The 22,135-nt window shown below is 58.2% G+C and overlaps 1 protein-coding gene across 7 annotated transcripts in view; it reads left to right on the top strand.

Moving 5' to 3' along the window:
* Positions 1-22,135, top strand: part of PITPNM2 (phosphatidylinositol transfer protein, membrane-associated 2) — an 85,296-nt gene that overhangs the window by 17,438 nt on the left and 45,723 nt on the right. For 3 of the 7 annotated variants that reach the window (XM_012730992.1, XM_012730990.1, XM_004690812.2), the window contains exon 1: positions 4,670-6,117. The exons of 1 other annotated variant lie outside the window; for it this stretch is intronic. The gene's annotated coding sequence lies outside the window, so the exon portion shown is untranslated. Of the gene's footprint in view, positions 1-2,598; positions 2,687-4,668; positions 6,118-15,569; positions 15,669-22,135 lie in introns of those variants that run through there. 3 more of the 7 variants (XM_012730987.1, XM_012730989.1, XM_012730991.1) reach the window with 3 other exon arrangements.

Raw genomic sequence — 22,135 nt, 5'->3', positions numbered from 1 at the left:
CCCCCCCCCCCGCAAAACCACACCAGGTTTTGGCCTTCCTGCTTCTTGGTGGAGCCCAGCCCCTGTGCAGTCCAGTCCGTTTCTGCCCCTGGCCTCATATTCTCGTCTGCCTTCAGCCATCCCCCTAGGTGCCATGTCTGGGGAAACCCCTCTCCCGCTCCCCTGGGGTGGCGGGCAGTGCTGCCTGCGGTCACCTCTCAGGGATAGTGGGTCTGGGATTTCAGGGCAGGGGCAAACACCGTGGCTGGGGGTGGCACCATAGCTAGGGTTGGTCCACGTGGGGAAGGCAGTTGTGCTGCCAGGTCGGGCCTGGATATCGTAACCCCCACAGTTTTTACTTGCTCACCCATTCAAGATTTGGTCAGCGCCTGCTGAGTGCTAGGTGCCCTTCAAAGGCCCTGGAGGTACAGTGGGAAGACGGCCCCGCTGACACGCTCCTCTCCAGTGGGAGACACAGCAGAGAGAGGTGGTAGGACCCAGACATACCCAGAGGGAGAGAAACCAGGCAGCAGGACAGGACCCACTTTGTGCCAGTCCTGGAGAAGTAGGGTGTCCCTGGTGTAGCTGGGGACTCTGGAGAGGCCAGTGGTGGTGGTGGCACAACAAGGTGAGGGTGTGGATGCTTGAAAATGGCCCGGGTGATAAATTGAAGGGGCACCTTTGGCACCACGATTTTTAAAGTAAAGAGAAAGAAGGGTACTCAGCGTGTCAGGGCCCGTGGGCGCCACGGGACAATGAGTGCCGCAGGCTGAGTGTTAGATGAGGCAGGGTGGCCTGGGGTGGCTTCAGGAGAACGGCCCCAAGCGGCTGCTGTGGACGTGGAGGTTTAGGTACCCAGGGCAGGCAGGCAGGTCCCAGGCCTTCTCCCTGGGCAGGGCAGGACCAGGCCACTTGCCAGCTTTGAGCCAAGGCGGGAGGTCTGGAGGGGTCCTGCCGGCCCTTGTGTCGACAGGGGCCGAGGGCCAAGCCAGGTCTTCCCAAGGTGAGACCTGGGCGGGTTCCCCATCCTTTCTGCTCTTTCCTACTGGAGAGGAGAGCGGTTCACAGCTTGGGGTGGCTGTTCTGTTTGTGGGTTCCCTGCTTAGCACGAGTTATGCTTCTTTGTGGCTGTGTTTAAATTTCCCCTGCTTTTCCAGAAAGCCCCCCTGCCACACCCCAGATGCTGCTGCTGCTCTGCTGGGCAGCCCAGGTGGGTGTGACAGGAGTGGGATGACTTGGCCAGGTTGCAGTCCCTGCACTTCAGGCTTTGGAGCCACACAGCCTTCTCTGGGACCCCCACCTGCCTGCCAGGTGTGGGTTCGGGTGCCAGGTCCCCTCCCACCCCCACTGTCCCAGAGTTGCCTCTCAGGAGGCCTGTGCAGGGCAGCTGGCAGCTGGGTTGGGCTTCAGACCAAGGTTCAGTCTCACCATCCATGCACCTATGAGAGCAGCTTTATGGGGGGAGGGCCCCCTTTTGTGCTCGGCCCACACTCCCCCTGGGTCCAGGGGTGTATGCAGATCCCTTGGTCCCTGTTGTCACTTTGGGATGGGGAAGGCACTTTCCAAACCTAGAGCTTCTGCCCAGACATTCCAGGGATGACTTCAGGAGTTGCTGGGGGAAACTGCAGGAGCTGGGGTTCTAGAATGGTGGTCTGGGGCCAGCGGGGGCATAAGGAGAGGTCTGAGCATCCAGGACCCTCGTCATCATGGAGCCCGCAGAGCCCGCTCTCCAGCTGGCACTGACTTGTTTGAGGGCCCAACTGCTGACTTTGTAGAGGGGCCCTCGGGGACCAGGTTACAGACACCCGCTGCCCAGACACGTGGGGTAAGTCGGGGGTGGGGGGGAGGGGCCACGGGGAGGGCAGAGGGCCTGGGCCCTGCCTTAACTGTGTCTGCCTTCCCCTCTTGTCCAGCTCTGGAGCAGCTGTGTCCAGAATGGCCATCTAGCCCCACATGGCACTTTAATTTTAAATTAAATGAAATAAAACTTAAAATTCACTTTCTCTCCCCTTCCCCCCAAATCACACTAGTCTCATTTCAGGGGCTCAGTGGCCCTGTGGGGCCAGGAGGCCGTGCTGGACATACAGGCATAGAAGGTGCCCATCGAGCAGAAGCCCTGTCAGGCACCTCCCTCACCTTTGCGCCCCCTTGTGAGATGGAGTTTGTGCCCCACTTTCAGATGAAGATGCTGAGGCTCAGACAGGGGTAATGACAGGCAGGCTGTATGTGAGTGCTGGGGCCAGGGGAATCCCGGGCCATCTCCCGCCATTCACTGGCTGGGTCCTCCAAGGGGGGCCGCCCAGGTCCTCCCCAGGGAGCAATGCTTTCAGAAAAACAGCAGGATGAACATGTGGTTTGGGTCCCCTGGGCCTCCGAGACCACACCCCCCTTGGGATGGCTTCCAGGAACCCTCACTGGGCTCTGAAAAACTCACTGAAAAGTGGGAGGATGAGAGCCCAAAGATGGAGATGGAGCTCAAGTGCATGAGACTGTTAGAGTACATGGAGCCCTGCCCCGCCCGCACGTGGGTGTGGCTGCCGTGGATGGGGTTTCCACTTGGGGTGATGAAGATACCCCGGAGCTAGACAGAGAGGCCGGGCTCAGCTGTGGCTCCTGCCGTGAGTCTTGCGTCCAGAGGTGGAACGGCAGCATCTGCGCTGTATGTATTTTGCGCCATAAAAAGACAAGAGGAGCTAGTAGCATTGAGGTGAGTGTCTAGAGGCGCCTTCCAAAGCGTTTTCCACTTCACCATGTGCTTGAGCATTTTTATAATAAAGCGTTGAGGGAACTGAGAAGAGGACTGTGAGGAGAAAACGCTTCCAAGGCCCCAGGCTCTGAGTCAGGGTTCCAGTGTGGGCCTTGGGGCCTCCGTCACAGCCCGGAGGCTGCCGGTGCGGTGACAGGGCAGGGAGGGGCTTCCGTCCTCTGGGGGACAGGGTCTCTGCACTCTCTGGAGTCTGTGACCTGGGCTGGCCCCGGCTCCCCCAGGTGTGGAATACAGACTGAGGCTACCTTTGTGATGCAGAATGGAGACCAGCAGAGGCCCTTGCTCTTGCCCCTGTCCCATGTCTAGCAGGCCAGGCAGAGGCCCTGACCCAGGCGCCCACCCTCTCTGCCTCACCTCACTCCCACTGTCCCAGTGGTGATTGTGAAGAGCCAGGAGACTGGCTGCGGCTGGAGTCCTGGCAGAACAGCTGCGGCTCTGCCTCAAGGTGGGGACCTCAGGGAGCTGTGTTGGGAGTGGGCAGTGCCAGCCCCCTGGTGGCCCGGGTGCTGGGAGCCCCCTTGGTCCTTCTCCCGTGGCTCTGAGCATAAAAGTCCCATCTTTGGTGGGCGTCGCCTCACTCTCGAGGGTGGGAAGCGTGGCTGAAACTCATGGAGAAGTGTGACCTGGGGTTTGGAAGATAGGGGGAGGAAGGTGGAGGTCAGGGGCACCTCCCTGAGCACTAGGGCCCCCAGGGCGCCCCAGGCCATTGGGAGGGACCTTGGTCTCCTTGGGCCTCCACAGGGATCTGGCTGGATGGCATGACTTGCAAGGGCATGCATGGGCTCTGGCGCAGTGGCGGAGCTCTAAGGAGCCAGAGAGGCTGACTGGCCCACTGGGCCGGGCCGGTTCCCCCCCAGCTTGCCCAACCTGGGCCCAGAAGCCTGATCTGGGGGAGGCTGCACAGGAGAAGTGTGGGGATTGGCTCCGTGCTGACATACGCCTTCCCTCTGGCATATGGCTCCTCCGCCCGCCTTAGGCTCTGCCAGCAGCTCCCCGTTCTCCATGGCAACTTAGCTCCGTGGTCCCAGTGGAGGAGAAAGAATCAATTCTCCCTCCTTCCTTCCCTCCCTCTCCTCTCCCCACCCCTTCCTCTACGGCCTCCCTTCCTCCTTCAGCCCTTCCCAAGCTCATGGCTCCTCCATCCCTCTGTCCTGTCCACCCCAGGGGCACCCCCATCTTGGGGGACCTCACTTCTCCAGGCATGGGATGCCAGCAGAGCCGCGTGCTGGGGGCTGTTCCCTGAGGCTGTCAGCATGGGGAGCTTGGTGGACCTCCGCAGAGGTGGGGGGCAGCTGGATGAGCCCCAGCCCAGCGAGGGGCTCCCAGATCTCACCCTTTGCTCCCCTGCCCCCCTTCCTTGCATTTTCTTCCTGAAAGGTAATTTTCTGCACCTTCTGAAATGGTCATAGCCTTAGGACGGGTTTACCAACAGGGAAGGCTCTATCTTGGTCACGTGGGCTTGCTTGTTTTCTGTCAAGTAGCTGGGATGGAGGAAGACAGGGAGGGCAAGTCATGGCCTGTCTTGGAGCTCAGAGGGGACAGGCAGAGTTTGAGGGTCTGAGCCTCCCCTCCAGGGTGTCTGGGAGAGGCTGGGCTCTGGCCCTGCTGCTTGGGGCCCCTGGTCTCCTTTGCACTTGCACCTCCTGATGGCACTGTCCACAGCACGGTCAGTCCACGTTCCCAGGCCACGTCTAACCTAGCAGAAAAAGGGGGAAATTCAGAAGCTCACGTATGCTCCCGCAGTGAGGACCCTGGGGGACAGCCTTTCTGGCTCTCACTCCAATCCTTTCTCACTTTAAAGACTTTAGTAGGGGGATGTTTTGTCCCTGTAACCAAGAATTTCCAAGAAGGTGGTGTAGTGAAGATCCAGTCTGCTGGCTCTGGGCAAAGCAGCTTGGCCTGTACCACCCTCTACTTGGGACAGTCCCTTGCGGAGTTTGGGCCAAAGTGCTGCTGCCCGCTGGGCTGACGTCCCCCTCTCTAGTGCTGTGGCTCCTGGAGGGCTTCCCCGGAGGGACCCTGTTAGCCAGCCCACGGCTGCCTGGACCCTGGAGGGGCAGGTCCCCTCTCTGGCTCCCTCCCCCGCCCTGTGTGGCTGACGAGGGAAAAGGGAAAGAAGAGCTCTCTGCTAGGACACCTCCCGGATGCGGGGCTGCGAGGCCGAGGCCGAGGCCGGTGGGGACGGCTCTAGCACCCAGTTCTTAGAAGCCTGGGTTGAGGGTGTCTGAGAGGAAGCCCATGTGATCTTTAAATAGAAAGCCAACTCCCAGCGGCCCTGCCCACTCATGGGGAAGCGTCACAGTTTGGTGCAGGTACCGGGAATCTGGGCTTAGGTCTGGCCCCTGCGCCCAGCACTGCGCCCCCACTGGGCCGACCACCCGGGGCGTCTGGATACGTGGGGCTGCACAGGCATCTGATTGGATTAGACTTTTTGTTCCAGCATTACCTCTGACAGATTGCTTTAATAACAGCACACCCTTGAAGGCAACCCAAGGCGGGGCTCCCGGCTGCTCTGGGATCCTCTCAGCTGTATCTGTTTCCAAAGCCTTCCCTCTCTAAAGCTGCTTGGGAGCGCCCCTCCCTCCGCCCCCCCCCCCAGACTCTTTGCTAGCCAGACAGGCTCCACAGCTGGGTGACTGAGTGGGGGAGAGGGCTTTGTGCCTGCAGGCTCCGGGGCTTCTTCCCTCTGCTCCCTCTGCAGCCTGTCGCGGGGACCCTCCTGGCATCCAGGCATGGTGCAGGCTTAATGACATTACCGGCGTCTGGCTGCTGCTGCCAGACTCGCTGTAAATTCTGATGGGCTGGCAAGCTGTGTGAGGGTGGAGAGGCGGTGTGCTGCTTTGCTTTGCTTCGGGTTTGCTGGCAACGGAAAATCTGATAGGACTCATCAAAGGTCGGCCCCGTGAGCGGCTGTGCCCTGGCTCATGGTGACTCCAGGTCTCCTGGGAGGCCGACTGTGGTGGGGTTTACTCTACCCTGGGGTCCTTCTGGCTTGTGCTTGAGCCTCCTCCCATGGTGGGGGGGGGGTGCCTTCCTTGAAGAGGCAAGTTTGTAAGATGAGAGGAGAGGGGCAGGGTTCCTGCGGGCCACCCGCCAGCATCCTCGGAGCATCCTGCACCTGAGCACGGCTTGCCAGCCTCTCCCCCGCCTGCCCTGGCCTCTGGCTTGGGGAGCCAGCCGCCTTTCTTAGTATAATTTCACGTAGCGGTGACAGTGGCTTACTTGAAAGCATCTTGGAGAGCGGCGGAGGGTGTGAGGCAAGTCGGAGAGGTGGGAGCCTGGGCTGCCGATGGCTCCAGCCGGCGCGAGTGTGGAAAAAAGCTCATTCCAGGAAAAGTGGCATCAGCGCCACGTTGGCTGGCGTCCAGGTGGTGAGTGGTTCTCCCTTCTTTAATTCCACGGGAGCACGGGACTCAGGGACGGGTGGGGAGCCTGGTGTTTCGGACAGAACTCATGAAGCCCGAGAGGCTTCAGGGGGCGCCTGCTCATTCTCCCCTGGGCTGGCTTGCTGAGGCTGCTGGCCACCACCCAGGCTGCCCGGCAGGATGGGGCCACAGCTCTGGCGGAGTGAGGGTCACTAGGACCCCCGGGGGGCCAGCCTGTGCCTCAGCCCAGCCCTATGCCAAGCTTTGAGAAAACTGGTGGCTCTTTCCTTCACTCCACCGGTGGCTTAAGAAACTGTGTTGGAGTAAAGCAGCCCACGGGCTTTCCACCCTCCGGGTCTATCTTGTGGTATCCCTGACCACACCTGAGCACACATGCTTGCACACACATGCACACTCACCCAGACACACGGCTCCTTTTGCCATCACAGTTGGCAGTTCTGCCAACAGCACCGTCTACGAAGCTTCCCCACATCGTCCAGCCCCCACGCGCTACCTTTTAGCTCAGAGCTTCACCTGAGCCGGCTCACCGGCCCGTCCACTCTGGAAAGCGCCACCTCCCTCCCACTGATCATCGGGTGTGCTACCTAGACAGGCATGTTTGTGTTTGTAGGGGAGCCCCTGACTGTTAGCCTTCAGCAGTGGGCTTCAGGGGCTCTCAAGCCAAGAGGAAGGGGGTTGTCTGGAGGCAGGAAGCATCAGGTGCGCTGCTGCAAGCTGCACTGTGTGTGTCTGTGCTGCGGGTGGCCATGCAGCCCATTGCCCCCACTTCCAGCTCACTTTCCAAGCAAACTCCAGCAGGCTGTCACCCATGTGTGCCCTCCCTCAGAATTCTCCTCTCATTTCATAAATTGCAGACACTGCTGCGTGCTTGGTGCTGCCCCGTGCTCCCTGGAAACAACCCACACCCCAGAGGATGAGTTGCCACCCTGGGAGGGCAGAACTGGAACTCAGACCTGTCATTCCTCAGTGCAGCCTTCTCCATATGGGACGCAGGCTGCTGACTTGGGGGCGAGTAGCAGACCCAGCTCCTGCCCTTAGTTGCTGAGGAGGGGAGAGGAATGAGTAGAGAGTGTCCTGGAAGGGAGGGAGAGCCTTTCCTGTGTTCTGGGGCCTCTCTCGCCTGGTCTGGTCCTCTGTGTTCTCTGTGGGGGAGCCCAGCTCACTTTCTGTGAAGATGGGTACAGTATCGGTGAGTCCCTGGGAAGGCAGTCTGTGGAGTGGTGGACGTCGGTTTCATGGTGGGTGCTCAGGTAGCAGGCGGGGCACTGTGCCACAGGAGACTGTGCCTCTGTTTCCCTGTCTGTGACCTGGGGATAACACCACCCACTGTACACTTATCAGCTTGAAGGAGGTAAGTTTGAGGGTGCATGGCAGGGAACCCCATGGATTGGAAGGGGTGGCAGGCTTGTTATCGTGCACCCAGACAGCTTGGCGCAGAGTGATGGTTCGGAAGAGTGTTTGTACCGATCCGTCGGACTGATCACTGGCTAGTCGACGTGTAGACAGAGGGTGCGGAGTGCAGTGATTAAATGGTGGTCTGGTGGGTAGAGGGCTCTTAGGTTATTTGGGGGATTTTTCTTGAGTTAGAGATTATGTGGGGGAAAAGGTGTAGGTCTATGTAACTTTCTCCAAAAGTAGGCAGAATCCTGGCATCCAGAGGCAGCTTTGTATTTGGAGGACGGAGCCATGGGACAAACCTTGCAGTGGCCAGTCCTGGAGGGGAGGGCCCGTCAGGCTGTGTGTAGGACCCTCCTGGAGGCCTAGGGGCTACGCCCTCCTTCCTGAGGGTAGGATGGCTGCCCCAGGGGAGAGGTGTCTGTATCTTGTGAGGCTGCTGGTTCACTTAACCCCATCTGAGGTTGCGTCTCCTCCCGTGTCAGCTTTATGAGCCCCAGCTCCCTCCTGGTGCTTCAGGCATTTTCAGACCAGTGGCCAAATCCCACATCCAAAGGGCTGTTGAGAGGGAGTCGGAAATTTGGGGGTCACTGTCCTTGCTATCATCTTCCTACAAAGCTGAACTTGGTGGAAATGAACGAGTCAGGTACTGGGATATGCTTTGTTTCATCCGACGTAGCAGCTGCCAGCATGCCTCAGTTTCTCCATTTTGTTGCCTCAGAGGGAAGAGCTTTCCTTACCAGGTTCCCCCTGGCCTCTCTGAAAGCGGGATCTTGCTCAGGGAGTAGAAAGGAGGGCAGCTGGCCCCAAGAAGTGTAGGGAGCACTCACACCCCTGAGTACACTCCTCCCGGGGAAAGCAAGTCAGAAGACCTTGACCCTCTGCCATCACCCCAGAGATGCCCCAACCTCTGGCACCCGAGTTTCTAGTTGCCCCACTGGGTTAATGATGGTGCCCTTGGCCCGAGACAGGGTAGCCCCCAGGCCGGTGCCCTTAGGAGTTATGTCACAGCCCCTGGCTGCAAAGGAGCTCTGAAGGCTGCGGGGATCCACAGACAGGCAGCGAGAGCCTGAGGCCTAAAGCCCCCACACTTCCCTCTGCTTGCCCGGTTGGCCCTGCTGTTTACACAGCTGTGGTGGCCTCTCCAGGCCCAAGATCCTGGGAAGGGCGGGTTGCCAGGGGCAAGACCTGCCTGGCTGGCAGGAAGACCCAGCTGCAGAGCCACCTGACCCAGCTAGGGTTCTGCCTTGTGACCCATCCACTTCCTTTCATGCAAGCCTCCCTCTACACGGCATGGGGCAAGGAAGCACTCCCACCTCGCCCATAGAAGGAGCAGATGATGGGACCTCCATTCCACAGCTCTCCTCCCGCGTAGGACTTCAAAAAAGGACTGGTTTCCAGTGGTCAGTTCATACCAGTGGTCACCCTGGGACCAGGGCCAGGCCAGCTGCTGCTTTTCAAGCTCTCCAATGTGTGGAGAGTTGGGGGTCTGGCAGCAGGGCCGTTTGGGAGGTGTAGGGACTGAGCTGCTGGAAGGCCGAGGCCTCCACTCCCCCTGCCAACCCTTCGCACGTGCCCAAGGGTGTGGCTGATGGGGAGATCAAGGCACAGGGGAAGATAAGCAGCTTCATATCTCACAGTTGGAGCGGAGCTGTGGCTGCAGCCCCAAGGGAAGACTTCCGGGCCCAGGAAGAGAGCCAGAGGAGGACCAGAATTGGTGCTTGAAACTGCTGTGGCCATGCGGAGCAAATGGTGCCCACAGGCTCTGTCCCCCACAGCTGGCTGAAGAACTGGTGGGTCCCCTGAGGTCACATAGATAGTTGGGGCTCAACTCAGATAAGCCAGCTTGTGTGCAGCATGGCAAGGAGGCAGCCGCTCAGCACCCCCGGGAAGGTGGCTGCCCACCTCGCCCCACCCACTCCAGGGCAGCTCGGCTGCATGATGCCTTCTGTGATTTGGTCTGCGGGGACTGTGCACAGCAGCCAGTGGTGCAGGCTTGGCAGGGTCACCTCCCCACGGCTGCCTGCCCACTGCCCCAGGAAGGCCATCTCTGGGGGCAGGGGTTGGTGGGATGCCAGCCAGGGTCGTTAGGACGGATCCTACAGCTAGGGATCCATGGCCCCATGGAGGGCCAGCCCTGCTTAGCCCCCTGGGCCCTTGGCATCACCTGTCTGCAACCTGGGCCTCCACCCGGTAGGTGGTGTGGGTCTAGGGCAGCAATGGCGCCCCAAGAAAGTGGGTCCCACTGGGAGGAGGCAGGCCCAGCGCCTGTCCCCTGGACCCATCTCTTGGCTGGGTCTCCGCCCTGAGCTCAGTGCTTTTCTGTCCACCAGGGGCACCATGATGGTGTTGGTACCAGCGTGTATAGGTGGCCATGATGCAGTTTAGATGTCTCTAAAGTGCCTGGCATCTTGCTTTTTGCTTGTCTCTCCATGGCCCTGAGAATTAGTCAAGGCCGATGACCAGACACCCACATAGGGGCAGAGTGGTTGAGTGAGCATCCAGGGGTCAGATCCCACTCTGGGGCAGAGTTTGGACTTGAGGTCATTTACCTTCACCAGCTGCCTGCCTGGTGAAGCAGCAGTGCTGCCCAGGCCTGGGGACCCCTGGGATGGACACCCACAGGGAAGCATTATTTGCAGTCACCTGCCAGGCCCAGGAGGGGCCAGATCCCCTCTTGGCTGTACTGTGCCACCCCTCCAGACTAGCTAGCCTGTTCTCTCCATCTGCACAGGGGTGGAGCTGGTCACCTGCTACCCTCCTCTAGTGGGCTTCCCAAGGCCCGGGAGCACATGTCATACTCGGGGTCCTGGGCCTGGCACAAATTTCTGGTTTCTTGGCCCAGAGAGGCAGGCCAGGTGTCTGCATGTGAGCACTTCTTAGGCATTTCTGAGGCTGCTTTTCCCTGAAAAGTGCCGACCTGCTGTCACAGAGCCCTGGCTGCTGATGTTGGGGGACCCCACTATCCTCACCACATCCCTTGGTGACAGCAACTCAGAGCTTGCATGAGGGGCATGCCCCCCCTCCGAAGCTATTTGGGCTCTTGTACCTTCAGGAAGCCACGGGAGCCCTTGGGTAACCCCCTCCCCAATGTGAGACAAGTGGGGGTAGTGTGGGGGTCGACATCACTCCTGGCATTTCTCATCAGAAACCTGCAGCACTGGCATTAGTCAGTGCCAGCAGCTGCTGGCTTGGGGTGGTATACCTGAGAGCACAGGCTTGAGGTTGGGAAATGCTATGCAAGGGCCAGCATGGGGAAGTGGGCGGCCCGGCAGTGGCACATCTAGCGGCCACTTCCTCTCCAGTGTCTTCACAGTGGCTGCAGAGAGGTGCCTTGCTGTCCCTCCAGTGCCCTGAGCTAATTGGGCCACAGCCCTGGTGACAGCCTGTCTAGGCGCCAGCAACACTCCTGTCAGATACCTGGGCTCTTCCCCCACAGGCACCCAGGCAGGGGATGCTGGCTGATGTCCATGCGGTTGGTTCCGCAGCTTTCTGCTTCCTGATCCAGTCCCCATGGCTGTCGTGACACACGACCACACATGGTGCTTAGGACAGCGGCAACTTGTTCTCAGGCAGAGCCAGATGGCTGAAATGGAGGTGCAGACAGGGCCGTGCTCCCTTTGAAGGTCCGGGGCAGGATCCTGCCTTCCTCCTCCAGCTGCCGGCAGCACCAGCAGACCTTGGCTTATGGCCACACCACTTCTCTGCTGCCACAACCAACCCTTCCTTGTCTGTCTCTGTCCTCTCCTCTCCTTTAAGAGCACTGGTGTTTAGATTTGGGATTCACCCAAAATCCAGGAGAAGCCATCTTTCCAAAGGTCATATTCTGAGGTTCCAGTTGGACATGAATTTGGGGCACCCCCTTCTATCTACTACTCCAGCAGACATCGCCACCAGCACAGGTCTGCTGCACTGGCCAGGCTGCAGCTACCTGGCAGCTGCTCCCGGGACAAGGACCCAGGGTCTTCAGCACACTCAGGTTCAGTCTCCCAACTTTAGTGGGGTTGGAGTCCAGTACAGAGAAGCAGGGGCAGGGGCAGCCCCCAGTGGTGTGTGCCAGGTGTCCTGGAGAAGAAAAGTAGATTGTGGCTCTGTAGAGACAACCGAGATGCTAATTGAACCCCAGGAAGGCAAACTTCAGTTGCCCTGAGAGCTGCGGGCAGGGACTTGGAGGTGGGAGCCCCCCTCTCCCTGCACGTCCCAGGCCCCTCCTCACTGCAGCAGGCTGTCCACCCCCCGTGCTGAGCCTGTGCTGTCTCAGCACAGGAGGAGCCCGAAGGCAGCCAAGGGGTGTAGCACAGCCATCCTGGTCCCCAGAACCCCCTTGACTGGCTTTGAGTCTGCAGGGTCAGTGTCCACATCAGCTTGGACCCCGTTTCTCCATACCTCCCTCAGCCTCCTAGGGTACTGCCAGCCTCGCCTCCTCTTGCTAGTCAGCTGCCCTCCCCCAAGCTGAAACTTCTTCCAGAGGCCCCTGGCTCTGGAAGCTCTAGGTCCCGGAGCTCTGCCCCACCCCTCCTTAAGCCCTTCGCCCTCCCCAGACACTTCTCCCAGTGGCACTTATGGGCTTGTCCCTCTGTGGCACCACAAGAGCTTTGTCCAGGGCCTGTCTGAGGTGAGACTCCTGAGCACGTCTCAGCAGTGAGGGTCATATGCACCCATAGCTCCACCATGACTTGCTTCAGGCCTTGGGGGAGCCCCTTCCCCCAAATTGCCCAGCGTGTCCACCAGCTAATGAGAGTCTGCTACCCTCCCTGCTTCTAACTTCTACAGGTCTGATTTCAGGGGGTGAAGGGGCAATGGACATAGTGTCCCAGGGCCACATACTACCCCTGGCTGCTGGTACCTGCTGACAGCACGGACTGCAGTCAGGGTCTTTCCGCCCCTCCCCAGCCCAGGACTGTCCCTTGGACCTTCTGCCTGACTCTGGGACCATCTTTTTGTTTATTTTTTCAATTGGTAAAATACACATGATGTAAAAATTTCCGTTTTGACCATTTTTCAGTGTAAGGTTTAGGGACATTACGCACACGCATGTTGGGGGCAATCACCACCATCATCTCCAAAACTCTGCATCTTATAAAAATGGAATCTCTACCCCCATGAACCAAGAACTTCCCACTCCCTTCCATGACCCCGGCCCCCCATCTACACTGTCTGTCCATATGGATTGACTCCTCTGGTGTGCTTGTCTGAGGGAGTCACACATATTTGCCCTTTTGTGACTGGCTTATTCCACTTAGCATGTCCCCCTGGTTCGTCCCCTTCTAAAGCTGTATAATGTTCCATTATGTGGAGAGGCCATGTCTGTCATCAGTTTATCCACCAAGGAACACTTGGGGTGTTTCCACTTTTGGTTGTTGTGATTTCAACCCTGGGGCTTCTGAGTTGGGTGAGAAAGGTACAATGTCAGGGGTCTGGTTTGGCTAGGCAAACACCCAGGACGTGTTTTGACCCCCTTCATCTGTAGTTAACTCCAACCTCACCAGGAAGGTGGTCTCACCCTGCCCCAGATTTCCCTCCTGTGGCCCCCCGGTCTCTTCCAGAGCACCTGGCTGGAACTCTGGGGCTGACACTCAGGGAACCTCAGGAATGTCACACCCTTTCTCCCAGCCCTCGTCTCTTATCCATCTGAAAGATATGAGCTGAGACAAGCCACTCACGAAGTGACCTGTGTCGCCTACCCACTTGCAGCCTGGCTCCTCAAGGACGCCCCCAGCGGCCCTCCTGTCTCCACGCCAGCCCCACTCCCTGCCATTCTGCCCTCAGGTGCTTGCTGGGCACCTGCTCTGGCAAGTGCTAGGCTCCATCCCAGGACAGTTTTCTCCCTGCCTGGGACATGCCAGGTGTGCTCAGGGGGTGGTGGGCAGGGGGCGTCTGGGAACCTGGGTGGCTTGGGGACCTCTTTCCTCTGCTGGCTTCTCAGATGCCTTCTGAGAGCCTCTGTGTGGCCCCAGACAGGTGGTAGGGTGGCTTGTTGGGCTCAGGAGACACACAGATGCCTGGCTTGGCCATGCAGGGGCAACTGCTGCCTGCTCCCCAGCTGAAGGAGCGCAGAGGGGCCTGGGGCATGTTGGGCCATCATGGTTCCCATGGGTGGGGGGTGGGCATCCCCATTATTATATACCCCATGCTGCATGTCCCCTCACTTGATCCCACCCAACCTGTGAGGTGGGGTAACTGAATCTGGGTGTGGTGAAAGGAGGGCTGGAAAGACAAAACTTGATTTTGAACTTGGGTCCACATGACCCCCCGCCAGTCTTTCCCACAGCATCTCCCTGCCTGCCTGCCTACAGCTAGTTTTGTTTGTTTTATTTGTCTCCCTGGAGGGTGGGGGGATCACACTTGCCTCCGCCCCCCCACCATCCCCACGTTCCTGCTGTTGAGTCAGGCAGAGGAGCACCCCCTCACTCCCCGCCCTGCTGACACAGGGCTGTTGCTGGGCTGCCTGGGTTTTTGACCTAGTCAGCCTGGCAGGGAAGTGGCAGGCTGTGTGCAGAGCTTCCCGAAATAGCCCGAGGCTACCCGCCAAAGATAGCAGAGCCAGACTGTGTGTGTGGTGGGCTTGGACCCGCTGTGCGTGACTCAGTGCCCTGAGCCGCAGCCTCTCCCTCTTGCTCCCCACTGGAGCTCCTGCCCCAGCCGTCTCTCCAGCCAGGTCACACACCTGTGCCCGTTAGACGGCCTCCTTCCTGGGGGTCAGCTTCAGGGTACTGACTGAGATGGCTCTGTGCAGCCCTGGACCCAGAACCAAGTTCGCAGGGACGCTTTCTTGGCCTGGCTCCAGTCCTCTGTGGAAACAGGTGCCGGCTCTGTCTACCTGCCTGGTGCCGTCGTGAGGGTGGGGGTGGGGACAGCAGGGAGCAGAAAGGGGAATCATGAGGGTGCTGTTGGAGCATGAGGGTGGGCTCCCGGGGAGGCCTCCAGAGCAGAGCTGCTCCAGCTTTAACTCCCAGTGCAGCAGCCATTTCTTGGGTGCTGTGACCCTCACAGCCCCACGAAGGATACCTGGAGTTGAACCTAGTTTTGTAAGCACAAGAACAGAGGCTGAGAGGGCTGGAGCAACTTACCAAGATCAAGCGAAGGCGGGGTGCCATGGGAGCCCCTTCTAGCCCATATCCTGTGTCTGCCTCCCAAACCCTGTGCCCGTGTCTCAGGGACTCCCTTGTCTGGAAGGCTCTAGCTACAGTCTCACGGAGACCCTGTGGTAGGACAGAGACCACAGTGACCTCCTGCAGAAAGGAGCCTGGGTGCATGGAGGACAGACAGAACTAGGGGAGCTCTGCCAGCCCCCCTTCCATTGTATATTGAAGCAATTGGACTCATCAGTCAGTATTTCCCAGCATTATGCATGCCAGACCTCCCCAGACCCATCCAACCTCCAGATCCAGGCTGCAGGTGCCAGAGCTTAGCCAGCAGGGAGGTGAGGCTCCCCCAGGCCACGCCTTGGTGGGCCTCTTGGGCCACGTCCTCCACGTCAGAGCACTGGAAGCCCTGCTCCTCAGTCTTGCCTCTCCCTCTCCTCTTGTCCAGGAGCAGCTCTGGAGACAGCCTGGTTCTGCAGCGAGGACAGGAATTGGCCCCGGGGAAGGTGTCTGCGGCCAGCTGAGGGCAGGAGGGGTTGGGTTGGCCCCCAAAGCTGGGCTTTGGTCATTGTTGGCCTCTGCTTGTGGCTGTGGTTGTGTTTACTGCCCTCTGTGTGCGTGTGTGTGTGCACGCGTGCTGGTTTTTCTTTGTGGCTGACCTCTGAGCTGTTCCCCTGGTCAGGGTGGGTTTTGGGGATACAGTGCATGAGCCCTCATCTGTGGCACATCATCTGTGAGATCAACCAGGGTTGATGAGCAGTTGCTTTCTGGGTCTCTGCTAAAAAACATGGAAACTCAGGGCTGCGGTACTCCATCTTCAATTCCAGAATACAGCAACTGCTTTTTCGTAACTCATTTGGCAGTGAAATCCCGCCTGAACTGGGGTGAGGCTATATTTAGTCCAAGCCAGGCTATTTATAGCCTTTACGTATTCTACGTTCACCTATTTCACTGCAGAAATGTCAATGTCTTGGATTGTGGGATGCTGCTGGAACCTGCACTTGCCCATCTGAAGCGCGGGGAGCTCTGAATTCTTCCACACTTTGGGCTCCCAGGGTAAGACCCTGCCCTCCCCACCCCACCCCCCGTCCCTGTGTCCTTCCCCTGGGGATCCCAGAGCTGAGGGCCAAGCACCCACAGGGTCTGGACCCCACCCGCTGTGTGCCAGTGCCACGGCGGCGCGTGCTGTTACACCATTCCAGTCTCACCACGGGGCCGAACACCGTGCAGGCCACACACGCATCTGGTCCCTTTACAGGGGGGGAAGCTGAGGCTCAGGGCTTTTGCATTGAATCTGAAGAGGTGGGAGGAGGCAGCCTTCTGGGGCCAGGTGCACATGAGGGAGCAGGCAGCTGCGTCCCCGGCGCCTTCCTTGGCAGCAAGGATGGGGAGAAGCAGAGACCTGACTCTTGGAGTTCCCTTAGTTCCTTTTGCAGGAGCCCCTGGGCCACCCCCTTGTCTGCTCCCAGCTGGCAGCTGGTACACTCGGGTGAGGGCCCTTTGGGGGCTGCAGTCTCCTTCTCTACATGGAGGTCTCGGGGCTGGCCACCTGCACAGAACTGGGGTGAGCTGGCCATGCGGCAGGTGCCTAGTGGGGTACATTCCCGCTGTAGCCCCACTGGCGGATCATTCTTCTTGCTTACTCTCAAGTGGCAGAAAGTTCCCAAGGAGGCGACTGTGACCTAGTCGATGTCGAGAGCTTTGGGTTGACAGGCAGGGCCTTGAGGCTCCATCTGGGCCTACCCCTGCGTTCCCAGAGGGAGGGGAGGATGGCTGGATGCCCAGGCACATGCCTGCCAGGTGGACGCACCCGTGGGTGGGCGCATGTGAGGAGGGGGGTGGTGGATGAGCAGATGCATTGGTGGACAGGCCAAGCTATCCTCCTCTTGGCCTCCACTCCCATTTGTATAGGGATGAGCTGGGGTGACAGTTTCCCTGCAGGTTCTGAGCTCTGATCCACCCGTGTTAGCCTCGGGGACGCCTGTGCTGCTCTGGAGCCTGTGAAGCATCACATGGTCTCGCTCCACTTCCCACTCCCTGTGGACAAGAGCTGGCTTCGCTCTTGTCCTCGTCCTTGTCCTCGTGTGTGTGTTCTGCGCTCCCTGCTAGCTGGATCTCCCCTGGGCTTCTTCATGGACAGAGCCGCTTGTTTTCCTGGGCTGGGGTGTGTTTGTCCGTGGGGATGAACCCTTTGAGTGAACAGGGGGTGGGAGCCTTGTTATGTACAAGGGATCGGTATCGCCTGGGTCCACAGGAGACCAACTCCACAGTTCCTGGAGGAACTCACAGTTTTATGTGGCAAGCACATAAAACGTGGAGCGAAATAGCAGGAGCCACAGTGACACGCCAGCGTGGCGTTGAAAGCGTGTGTGGCTGTGGTCAGCTTTACCTGCAAAGTGCGTCATGTGGGACTTGGCTTCACAGGTGGTGTCTGGGAGGTGGGGCCCGGTTGATGGATGGCCCACAGTGGCCTGGGCCCTTCCTTGCATAAGACTGCGTGGTCAGCAGCCTTGAGAGCCAGCATGAGACCTCTGTGTTCTTTGTTGAGTCACAGTGAATTCTTGAAGGTGTTTAAACAGAAGAAGGAGGCAGCCAATTCCTCTCTCTTACCTGGGGAGGGACTTGTGTGAAGAAAACAAAGGTCAAGGTGGAAAACTCACCGAGGGTTGCTGTTTTGAGGCCCCAGGGCCTAGAGGTTGCTAGAGGAAATTGGGGTTCTAGCTCATGGAAATGGAGGAACTGATTCCTGAGGTTTTGTGGTTGTTTAATATTTTCTAAAGGTTTATTTACTGTTTATTTATGAGTAGAAGAAGTGGGGTATAGGCCAGAGGTGCAGGGGGAGAGGATTCACCAGAGACAGAGTGGAGAGCAGAACAGATGAATCTACTGAAATACACTGCTACTGGGAGCAGCAGGAGAGGGCTGCTATACCACGTGGGTCCACTCCCTGGCTGGGATCAAACTCAGGCCATGGTGGGAGCCTGAGACTAACCCCTAGGCCACCAGAGGTGTCTGATAACTGGAGTTTTGCCTGATTTCTTTCTTCTGTTTTTTTTTTTTTTTCTTTTCGGTAAAGGGATAAAATTCACTTACTATAAAACTGTGTCATGTGAGCAGTTAGTGTTCAGCTCCCTCACAGTCTGCTACTTCCAGGACATTCCCTCACCCCAGAAGGAATCTCTGTCCCCGTTAAGTGTCTCTCCTTCCAGTCCCCAGGCCTCCCTGGAGTCAGCGCCTGTGTATCACCTTGCGGGCTCACACATGGCTCGGAGGCAGGGGCCTGGCTTTCTAGCCCTGCTTTTTGCCTAGCTGTGCTCAGTCCACCCTCTGTCCTTTCCTAGGCCCTTGGCCACCTATGTCCAGCATCTCTATCGACAATAAGCAGGTCTGTGGAGACACAGCCTCTGCCCTCGTGGGGGAGCCCCCACGCAGAAGCAGGGACCCTCTCCAGAAGCCAAAGCGAAGGGCCACAAGTCATATCTAGGCCTGCAGGTTCCTTCTCGGTGTGCTCTGGGCCCCTTTCCCAGGCTAAGGCTGAGCATCTCGGGCCCACGTGTAAAGGGGATGGGCTGAGCCGTGGCGGGAGGGGACAGGCCAGCTGCTGCCTGAAAAGGGCCACAGAAATGGCCACAAGCCTCTGAGCACCCCCTCTGATTGAACCTTCTATGTCCAGCCATGTCCTGGGGGTCTCCCTGTCTGGAATCCCATCCTCCCCAGGGTTCATGGCTGGGGGTCTACAGGATGTCTGCCCAGGCTTGGGAATGAAGACAAGAATGAACCAGATGTGGGCACTGCCCTGATTGGAGACAGGTGGTAGAAATGAGCTGCGGTCTCTTAGGGGGATCCAAGGCTCCCCACTTTGCCCAGATTGGTTGGGGGCTCACTGGGCCCTCACTGTGCAAGTTGAGTCTTACAGGGCTCTTTGGGAGTCAGCCAGGTAGACCAGGTGGGGAAGGACATTTTCAGCAGAAGTAACAGCAAGTGTGAACTCAGCAATGCTTTGACAGCAACGCGGGAGCCCCACAGGGTAGCAAGCTAGGGACCAGCTGCCCTCAAGGCTGCGGGCTAGAAGCTAGGACAGTGAAGGTGAAAGCTGCCTGCAGGAGGGGTGCAGGCTGGGAGAGACGGAGAGGTAGGTGGCCTTGAGGGACAATGTGGGGTGGGAGTCTCTGGTCCTGGAGGGAGCTGTGGGAGCTGCACTGGGATGATGCACCCCTAAGGAAGGAGGGTTTGGAGGAACGAGCTGGGAGTGTGGGCCTCTTAGGAAGCTGTCTTATGCCCTGGAGAGTTGAACCAGGGCCCAGGGGTGAGTTAGAGATTTTGACTCCCCTTTGGATGATGTGGGGACCTCAAGGAGGGCTCTTGTGTATTGGGGACCTGGCACACATCTGGGCCTGGCCCCCACAGCTGGGAGATTGGCTGAATGGCCTGAGCTCATCCCCTTGGTTTGCTCTTCTGCAAAATGTTTGAAAGGAAGGAACAAGGATGTTTTTCTTGAAGGGTGAAGGTCAGTCTTAGCTGCCCTGACAGGAGGACCCTGTGGGTCTGTGCAGCCCTCAAGGTTTGAGAGCCACAGCCCGGCTCTGGGGGAGGCCAGACCTGTCCCTCCCCACAGTGCTTGTGCTTCTGCCTCCACTGTTAATAGCTCAGGGCCAGCCAGAGGCTTTGCCTTTCTCCTAGTAGCCGGGGCTTGTTTCTCAGCAGGGGGTGTCTGAGTTCTTGGCACCAGCTCCACACCAAGGCCAGGTGCCCAGCTCCAGAGTCCTGGGCCTGGAGAGGACCCTCGGGTTTCCATGGCCCTGCCGTTGCCTACCCTGATAGCAGATGAGGTCTGTCTATGGCTTGGTACATATTTATAGGATGAAGAAATGCTCTTAGCGATGATGTTCTTCCTTTGTTCTTTCCAGCATTCCTTTTAGGAAGGAATTCTCACTCAGACTCACTCACAAACACAACATCCATACATACACAGACACACAGTCACACTTTCACAAACACACGCACACACTCTTTCCACATTGGGGGTCAGAGCTTTGCAACACCGAGCTTGACCAAAGTCAAGCGGTGGCTTCTGTCTGCACCTGCCTGTCTCATGTGAAGCCATGAGCCAGATCTCAGGTAACTCTCAGGGGGACAAAGCCAAGGGGCAAGTGTCCAGAGCTGTCCCACTCCCTGTTCCTTAACCTCCTTCTTCCCTGTCTGTGGGAGCAGCCAAGTATATGGAAACCCCTCAGTGCTTAAATGTGGAGAGGGAAGCCAGTGCCAGTCCCAGGTTTGGGCAGCTACCCCATCACCTGTCCCAACACCACGGGCAGGGACAGTGTCCAGTGTCACAGCAGTCAGGGAGCAGGCCAAAGGCCTGGGAGCTTCTCTGTCAATCCAGAAGGATTTGTTGGAAGAGGAGAGCAAGACAATTCCATCCTTCCAGGCTTTGGGTTGGTGCTGGGTCTCCTGGTGTTAGCAGGAGCTGTAGTCAGGAGATCTGCCCAGCCCTGTGAGGACACCCTCCTCTGTCCCCACATCCGCCTGCCCAGGTGAGTCTAGATGGGGAGAGGCTGGCACAGAGCACTTGGGGCCGCTCTCTAAATAGAAGAGGAGATGGTCTCCCAGGCAACGTGAGCGTGTGGTTTCACCCTCCACGCCTCCACGTTGCTATCCGGCACCGCTTCAGAGGCTCCTGCCGAGTTCAGGTGTTGGCCGCCCTTCCCGGCCAACGAGGTGAGGCCAGGGCCCGACACTGCATGGGGTCAGAGCCCCTTGCCACTGACCCAGGCAGGGTCTCATCTTCAGGGACCTGCAGCACTGACTCAGGGAAGCCCGACAGGCGTGTGGTTCCAGGAGCCAGTGGCCTGCGGCCCCAGAGCAAAGGCGGGTGAGCGAGCCCCCCTGAGGTGGGCAGGTGGTACGGCTGTGACAGCTGGAAAAGGTGCTACTCTCTGGCTACATTCCCTCGGGTTTTAAAATCTGCTTTCACTGACATCTTACAAGCCTGTGTGTTTGTGTCTGTCTGTCTGTGTCACATGCTTATCTCGGGACAGCTGTGTATGCAGGGCTGATCGGGAGTCCTGAGCACAGCTGCCCCTTGCCCACTCTGTATACTTCTTAGGAGAGGGGAGCAAGATGGGAGCAGCTTTCGCATTGGCAAGAAGGGAGTGTGTCCCCTGGGACCTAGTGACAGGTGAGATCTGGCCTTGCTCGTTTAGAAGACCCCCTAGCCCCAGCTGCCTTTAGACTGATCCAGAAATATGCAAGTCCCAGCAAAGCTACTGATGTGCGATTAATTTACAAACAGGCCTGCCGGGTGGGACGGCGTGTACACAGGAGCCTGCTGTTCCTGCAAAGCTGCATCAAGATGTCACTGAGCTGGGTTTTATTTTAGTCCCAAGCATTGTATCTGTTTAGCACCAAACCTGCGTGATGCTGTGCGCACCAGGCGAGCAGGATAGAGGTGTCACTGCCTCCTGGAGGGGAGATGCCTGCTGCCTCCAGGGCCCTCGCCATGAGCCCAGACTTGTCAGGGGCCAGAGCAACTCCTGGGTTCACAGGAAACGCCTGTGTTGCTCGATCCAGTCTCTGCAAGTTCAAATCCTGGACTTTAGGTTACCCTGAATCAGCTCTCTGCCCCCCACATGCTGTGTCCCCCACCTTAATATTAAGCTCCCCTGAGTAGCTCCCCATGATATATAGGGATGAGGAAGAGATGAGGAAGATAGGCTGTGGGATTGCAGAATGATTATAAAAGAGGAAAAACCACTTCAGCAGGTTTCGAATTTTTATTCACTTTTTGACCTTGGTGTAGACTGAAATTTATCTTGATGCCCTTTTGGTGAAAAAGATTTTTTCAGCCACTGAATAATGACACACAGAAGGTCAGAAAAAATGTGACCTCTGCCTACAACAGCACGTTTCTGGCTGTGAGTAACAGGAACCCAAGTGGAGCAAGTTCTGGCTCGAGGGGCTGCGCAGTGCTCACGACACCAGAGGCAGAAGCTGGGGCAACCAGCCTCCGAGGCTGCACACCAAAGCCAAATGCCACCAGAACTGACACCTGGACTCCAGGGCCTCCCGCACTGGCTGTGCCGTGGGGACATGGCTGTGGGTCCCTGCTTGTGCCACAGGGAAGGACCGACTCACCTTCTCTTTGGTGCCAAGTTTTAAAAGAAAACTCCAGGGAGGGGTGAGTGGGCGAGTTGCATTTTGCAGGCCGAGGGCCTGGGCAGCCTGCTTTTCCTGCCCCCACCCCTTCATGTGAAGAGTTGCAACAGGGACGGAGATATGGAGAGGAATGCTGAGGAATCCGCTAAAAAAGGAAACGACCCCCCAAACAGGAAGCAGGTGATTCTCGGACTTCTCTGAGCCTAGGTGTGACCTTTGAGCAGCAGGAAGGGGTCTGGGACAACCACCACAGTTTGGGGGCCAGATGTGGAGGGAGAATGACTGTACATCTCTTTAGGGCCCCTTCTTGTTCAGTAAGAGAAGATAAACTATAATCTAAGTACTCGGGGAAGCTCCTGTGTAGATGT

The sequence above is a fragment of the Condylura cristata genome, unplaced genomic scaffold, assembly GCF_000260355.1.
Source record: "Condylura cristata isolate star-nosed mole 26May11 unplaced genomic scaffold, ConCri1.0 scaffold00029, whole genome shotgun sequence".
Taxonomy (NCBI): domain Eukaryota; kingdom Metazoa; phylum Chordata; class Mammalia; order Eulipotyphla; family Talpidae; genus Condylura; species Condylura cristata.
The sequence above is the reverse complement of the archived record's forward strand: the minus strand, read 5'-3'. Positions and strand labels throughout refer to the sequence as shown.